General features: G+C 56.3%; 1 non-coding gene across 1 annotated transcript in view; it reads left to right on the top strand.

Moving 5' to 3' along the window:
* The first annotated feature begins 7,128 nt into the window (after positions 1-7,128).
* Positions 7,129-7,500, top strand: part of LOC124608842 — a 1,910-nt gene continuing 1,538 nt past the window's right edge. Inside the window, exon 1 of the ribosomal RNA XR_006979401.1 lies at positions 7,129-7,500. This exon is cut by the window's right edge and continues 1,538 nt beyond it. This is a non-coding gene — a ribosomal RNA (small subunit ribosomal RNA).

Raw genomic sequence — 7,500 nt, 5'->3', positions numbered from 1 at the left:
CGCATTGTCGGCAAGCGCACTTCCTCCGGCAGTGCCCCAACCTCCAATCCCCTCCCTCCTGTAATACCTGCAGCCTCCCCCACCCCACCTACTCCCAAAAATGTAAAGCCCGACCTCCTCCTACCACTCCTGAACTCACCGTCCCTGTCCGTCCCCTGGACGCCCCCACCCCTCCTGGCAATTCCCTTCGTCCCCCCCCCACTGCTGAGGACATCATCAGGTTCCTCACCATTGTCCTCCAAAACGTCCATCCCTTTCAGCGCCCCCACACCTTACAACAGATCTCCCTCGCCGCCCGTTCCATATTCCACCTTAAAATGTACGCCACCTTTTCCAATAACCAGGCCCATTTCACCTTCTCCCGCCTTGACACCCTCGTCTAAGTCCTTCCAATGGCGCGACAGCATCGTATCCTTTTCAACAATATCCGCTCCCTTCCCGCCAACAAGAACCTCTTCCTGCACACCCTTGCTACCCACCGTGTGGATGCCTTCCTCCTTAATGAAACCTTCCTCCAACCCCACCACTCCATCCACACCTCCCCCTATCTCCTCCACCGCTCCGATAATCCCCTCCCAGTTGCGCGTGGCGGAGTTGCCATTGGCCACCACCGCCAGATCCCCGTTCGGCTCCAGCCTCTCCTTCCCGACCCCACCGAACACCTGATCCTTAGTCTCTTCTTCCCCGGCCTTACCATTACCTGTGCCACCATCTATGTCCGCCCCAACGCCCCTCTTCCTTTCGACTTCCTCTCCCACATCGACCGTACCTTCTCCTCCTATGTGATCGCCGCCGACCTCAACATCCATAGTCGCTCCGCTGCCCAGTTACGGCGGTGGCATCGGTTCCTCTCCTCCCTTCAAGGCGACCTCATCCCCATCCCCCGGCACACCCGTCCCGAATCCAACTCCACTCCCGATGTTATCCTCTCCTCCCCCAACCTCCTTGGTCGCATTACGGTGGATGTCCTGGAGCCTATTGGTAGCGACCATCTCCCTGTCCTCCTCACCGTGTCAGACGGCCGTCGCCCCCGCCCCGACCCTCGTCATGACCCTCCCCCTAAGTACATCCATGACTATTCCCGTGCCAACTGGAATGCCTACCGGGATACCCTCTCCACTCAGGTCGATAGCCACCCTCTCGCCTACCGCCGTCCCGATGATGTCACCCATGCCGCCTCCTTTCTCCAGCAGACCTTGTCTGAGGCCGTGGAGGCCCACGTCCCTACTGTTGCCGTCCACCCCCACCGTCCTACCATACCACCACAGGCCGTCCTCCTCCTCCGTGAATCCCGTCGTCTCTACCGTGCCTTCCTCCGCACGCGTGACCCGGACACCCTACGACGCCACCGGCAACTACAGCGACACATTCGAAATTTGCTCGCGGCCAAGAAACGCCGGGACTGGCGACAGACATGCACCCGTTTAAATGCTACCCTCCCTATAAACTCGTCCAAGTTCTGGACCGCCTTCCGTCGCCTTACCGGAACTAAACCCTCCCCCTACTATCCTCTTCTCCACGATGATCACCCCTTCCCTGACGCCCTTAGTAAGGCCAATCACTTTGCCTCCTACCTGTCCGATGTGTTTTCCATCCCTGATGATCCCCAGTTCGATTACTCCCTCTTCCCAGATATCCGCGATCGAACTGACACCTCTGTCCCTCCCCTCGCTCCTGGTTTCCAGTACTTGGACAACATTCCACACACGGACCTTAATGCCCCCATCACCACACAGGATCTCATCGATACACTCCGCACCAAACGCAACACCGCTCCTGGTCACGATCGTGTTACCTACCGTCACCTTCGTGAAGCTCCTGTCTCTTTTCTCTCCACCCTGGCCAGGCTCTACAATGTAGTCCTGTCCACCGGTTACTACCCCGACCTGTGGAAAACCTCCCGTATCCTCATGTTCCTCAAACCTGGCAAACCGCCGTCCGCCGTCTCCTCCTACCGTCCCATCAGCCTTACCTCGGTCTTCAGCAAGGTCCTGGAATCTATCCTCACCCGCCGCATCCACCAGCATCTCCGCCAGCACCGCCTCCTCCCCGTTACCCAGTGTGGCTTTCGGCCGTCCTTCTCTTCCGACGATCTTCTCCTTCACCTCACTCATCTCCTTTCCGAACAGCTCAATTCCCGTCGCTCCGCAATCTTCCTCTCTCTTGACCTCGAACGCGCATATGACCGCGTATGGCATTCCGGTCTCCTCTTCAAGCTCCAAACCTTCGCCCTTCCCATTAACTACGTTCGTCTGATCGGTTCCTTTCTCTCCCGCCGTCCTTCCTATGTCACCATCCATAACACCGATTCCTACACCTTTTTCCCCTCCGCCGGTGTGCCCCAAGGCTCCGTCCTCTCCCCCCTTCTGTACTTGTTGTACACGGCGGACATGCCGCCGCCGTCACCCCCCGTCCACCTTCTCCAGTTTGCCGATGACACCGCCTTCCTTGCCCTTGCCCCCACCCTGCGACGCTCCCAACACCTTCTCCAATCCCATCTAGACCGGTTCACCGCTTGGTGCAACCAGTGGTTGCTCAAGGTCAATCCTTCCAAAACCCAGGCGATCATTGTAGGCAAAACCACTCCCTCCTTCCGCCTCCTTGATTTCTATCTCACCGTTTATGGCCGTCCCATCGCTCTCACCCCCACCCTTAAGTACCTTGGCGTCACCCTCGACCGTCGCCTCTCCTGGACTCCCCATCTCCAGACAATCCAAGCCAAGGCACGTTCCCGACTCCGTCTCCTCAAGCTCCTTTCCGGCCGAACGTGGGGTCTGGACCCCTCCACCATCCTCCACACCTATAAGTCCCTCATCCGCCCTATCCTCTGTTACGCCCATCCCGCCTGGATCTCCGCCCCCCCTTCCTTTTATAAATCCCTCCAAATCCTTGAACGCCATGCTCTCCGCCTTGCCTATCGCATCCGTCTCCCTTCCCCCACGCGGATCCTGTATGACCTTATCCCCTTCCCCCACCTCCTCCTCTTCCTCGAAAGGATACGAATCCTATACACCTCCCGTAAACTCGATCCTCCTCACCCGCTCGTCTCCCCGATCCTCTCCCACCCCCGCCCGCTGCCGCGCCTGTACTCCCATGTCCCACCCGGTCTCCATCTCTCCACCCTCCTTACCCTCTCCCAAGGTGGTTTCCGCCAGCTCCCTCTCCCTGATGATGTCCTCGTCCCCTCCATCTACCCCTCCTATCAACTTTGACCCTGCCCCCCCTCCCTCCTGGTGTCCTTTCCCTGCGGCACCCTCCCTCCTTTCTCTTCCCTTCCCTTCTCTCTCCTTTTCCCCCGTCCCCTCCCTCCACCCCTCTTCTTCCGGGCTTCCCCTCCCCCTTCCTCCCTCCCCCCTCTTTCCCCTGCCCGTGGCGTCCCTGCTCTCCCCTCTCGCTTTCCCTCTCCCCCTCCTCCTCCTCCTCCTCCTCCTCCTCCTCCTCCTCCTCCTCCTCCTCCTCTCTTGGCAGGTCCCCGGACTCGCACACGCATCGTGAACTTTCGCGCGCCGGAGATCATCGCCCTCGGATTAGTGTCTGTGCCGTCGTGTCTGTGCCTCAGTGTTTTTCGCCGTCCACGCTCCTTCGTTCACGTGTGTCATCTACCTCGTCAGTGCTTGTGCCCAGTGCCGACGGTTTTTCTTGTTTGTTTCGTCAAGTGTGAACGGCTTCATGTTTTTTAACTATTGTATCTCCTGTTTTTTAACCGCCATTCTGTTACTTGTCTGTCTCCCTTTCTTTTTTCTTGTACTGCTTATGGCTGAAGAGCGGAGTACACTGTTCCGCTGCCAGCCCACCTTGTATGGGGTGTCCAAATTACAATAAAGAAAAAAAAAAAAAAAAAAGAGTTATGTCCAATATGCGACATTCCCGCTGTCCCTATACATGAGCTGCGAGCTGTACCAGTTACGAGCTAGAGACGCGATCGCGTTGCTCTCTGTACGAATGCCGATGCTGAGCGGTCAGCTAGGAGGCGCTCCATCCATGTCGGTACCGGTGGGCGTTGCACTCGCAGTCGCAAAAACGTACGGCAAGTATATTACTCGGAAGAGTTTATGACAGTCCAAGCCCCCCTGCGTGGGGAGCGTCTTTCTAGGCCATGACCCACCGGAAGGGCGCAGCGTCCCCCACCCCAGACATGCGACGTCACACTATCGGTATTGACGACTCGACGCATTGCTTATAATCATTTGCCATACACCGGTGGAAGCTGCCGAGACGAGTAGCTACATAGCGCGCTCGCCGTGGCACTAATGTACAGAGATACAACAGTTTCGACTGGAACCGGATTAAACGTATACACGGCGCTGATTAGTAATAGATAGACCCATCAGAATACAGATAATATATACAACTGTCCGTATACATGCTGAAAGACTCTGCTCACAATCACAACCACACGTCAGCCACACACTCTTATCACGCACTACTCTCTGCCTGTAACACGCACACAGACAATATGTAAGCACCAGCATGGAACAACACCCAGTGCATCCTCTCCGCCACATGAGACAATCCACACTGTCATAACCAGACTGGGAGGTCCACTCAGAAAACGGAATATCCCACCCTCCCGACAACCACCATTGCTCAGCTAAGCCACCAACACCCACACATGTCCTACACAGGGGTGCACCCAACATCACAATACTGCCTCCTCTCACAGCACACAAACAATGGCAGGAATGAAAGACACAGGTCTCCCACAAGCATGGAATCGGAGCGCCGCCTGTCATGAGCCAAAGGTGTATCCTGACGTGGCAAATCAGATGATGCCGCAGGCATCCACTTACTATTATCACAATCAACAAACCGACCGGCCGCCCCCCCCCATTACACCTTTCCTTACAACAATGTGTACCTTAAGCTAAACTATACTGTACCTTAACCTAACCTATACGGTACCTTAACCTAACCTATATTGTACCTTAACCTAACCTATATTGTGCCTTAACCTAACCTATATTGCGCCTTAACCTAACCTATATTGCGCCTTAACCTAACCTATGTTGCGCCTTAACCTAACCTATGTTGCGCCTTAACCTAACCTATGTTGCGCCTTAACCTAACCTATGTTGCGCCTTAACCTAACCTATGTTGCGCCTTAACCTAACCTATGTTGCGCCTTAACCTAACCTATGTTGCGCCTTAACCTAACCTATGTTGCGCCTTAACCTAACCTATGTTGCGCCTTAACCTAACCTATGTTGCGCCTTAACCTAACCTATGTTGCGCCTTAACCTAACCTATGTTGCGCCTTAACCTAACCTATGTTGCGCCTTAACCTAACCTATGTTGCGCCTTAACCTAACCTATGTTGCGCCTTAACCTAACCTATGTTGCGCCTTAACCCAACACACGTTGGGCCTTAACCCAACACACGTTGGGCCTTAACCCAACACACGTTGGGCCTTAACCTGCTCTGTAATTGTCATACGACGCGTTAAATTAGTGTAGTGTTGCCTAACTGCAACCCCCGCAATATAGTTTGCTACTCGCACTGCCCGGTCCCCAGTGTATCGCTTCATGTTAAACACCTTGCAGCTATACACTGTAATGTGGATGGCAGCAGGACGTACATGCTCAATGCCCTTTGCAGTTGTTCATTGGCATTCGCAGTTGTTCATTGGCATTCGCATGGCGAAGCACTTAGCCTACGCTGTGGTATGGCCTGTGTCAACTGTCCGCTGATATTGTACGTCCAAATCACACACTGTACTGCACATTGGTCCTCATGTACTGAATGATACATCGTGGTACATGTGACCGTACAACGACTGCGCCAACAACGGCGAACCATGCGGTCCAAATGTTGTGCACTCAGCTACGTGTCGTCTCCCTATAAGAGCTGGATTGCAGTGTGGTATGCCCTGGATGGCGATCAGCATGAGCCGTCTGTTGATGTAGTGGCGCGTGTTGTCAGACGTAGTCGTCTCTTCTCACACACCGTGATAGCATGGTGCACTGCGTTCCACATCTGCGACATGCGACAGAGGCCGGTTGACAGTCGTTCGCGCAATGGACATCGCATACGTACGGGGGCCACCTTCCACGTGTTCGCGAAGCGTGCACATGTTGTTGCGTGTATGTGGGCAGACATAGTGTGTCGTGACACCTGACACAGGCATGCAACAATCGTTGAATTTGCAAATGGCGATGGACGCCTACGTTTGCTGGTGACGTTACGCAAATGAACAACTGGTAAACCGTTGTGGTGCGGTTGTTCTCGCTAGAGGTGAATCAGTGATGGCGACGATCGGTTGAGCTACCAACCGGTTGTTCCAGCGATACCCACCATGCCCACGAACGTGAATGGCATCTGGGTGTGAAGCGATACGCGGCGGTGGCTGGGTGGGACCGTCCCCGGCCGGTGAGGGGGGGCCTCCCGGCGTGCTGGCCGCGCGGTGCGTGGGCGCACGCGCTACAGCCGGCTGGTGGGGGCGGCCAGTGGCAGGCGCGCCGGCCGACGGAGGCGGCAGGCGGCGCAGCTGCGCGCCGGCGCACCCTGCACGCGGCGCCGTGCGGCCAAAGTAGGTCCTCGCGGGCCCGGTGCGAAGCGCGGTGGACATCTGCAGTGTGCTGGTCCGATTGAGGACTGTGTGCGCTGAGGATGCGCCGCCGCCCGGCGCTCGGCGCCGCGACGCCGTCTGCTGCTCGGTCGCCTCTGCGGTTCTCGCAGGTGGTTTGTATCGCAGCTGTGCGGACGTGTTGGCGCGTGCGCTGTGCTGGGAGAGTTCGCTTCGGCACCCAAGTGGGGCTTTTGTCCTTCTGTGGCGCTGGCGTTGGAGCTGCCGGTCACCGTAGGTGGCGCGTGTTGTCTCCCGCCGGCAATGCCACGACAGCACGCTCCCGGGCCTCTGTCGGCAGCGGCAAGCTCAGTTGGGAGCACGGGTGGTCGCACCTAAAGCGTCTACTCGCCAAACTCCGGGCGATTGCGCCTCTCTCGAACCCGACCAAGTACTTAGGACGGCGCTGCGCGCCGCCGGGACCTGAGAGGGTTTCGAGGTGTATGGTGCAGGGGAGGTCAGCCTCCTCCTGTTTGCAGAATAATTGAGCGGACGCTTGCGTGTTCGCGCGGGCCCCCGGGACACACTCCCGGGCGGCCGGCTGCTCAGCTCTAGTTGACGCAGCTCCCTGGTTGATCCTGCCAGTAGTCATATGCTTGTCTCAAAGATTAAGCCATGCATGTCTCAGTACAAGCCGCATGAAGGTGAAACCGCGAATGGCTCATTAAATCAGTTATGGTTCCTTAGATCGTACCCATGTTACTTGGATAACTGTGGTAATTCTAGAGCTAATACATGCAAACAGAGTCCCGACCAGAGATGGAAGGGACGCTTTTATTAGATCAAAACCAATCGGTCGGCTCGTCCGGTCCGTTTGCCTTGGTGACTCTGAATAACTTTGGGCTGATCGCATGGTCCTCGTACCGGCGACGCATCTTTCAAATGTCTGCCTTATCAACTGTCGATGGTAGGTTCTGCGCCTACCATGGTTGTAACG

The sequence above is a fragment of the Schistocerca americana genome, chromosome 3 (assembly GCF_021461395.2).
Source record: "Schistocerca americana isolate TAMUIC-IGC-003095 chromosome 3, iqSchAmer2.1, whole genome shotgun sequence".
Classification (NCBI taxonomy): domain Eukaryota; kingdom Metazoa; phylum Arthropoda; class Insecta; order Orthoptera; family Acrididae; genus Schistocerca; species Schistocerca americana.
The sequence above is the reverse complement of the archived record's forward strand: the minus strand, read 5'-3'. Positions and strand labels throughout refer to the sequence as shown.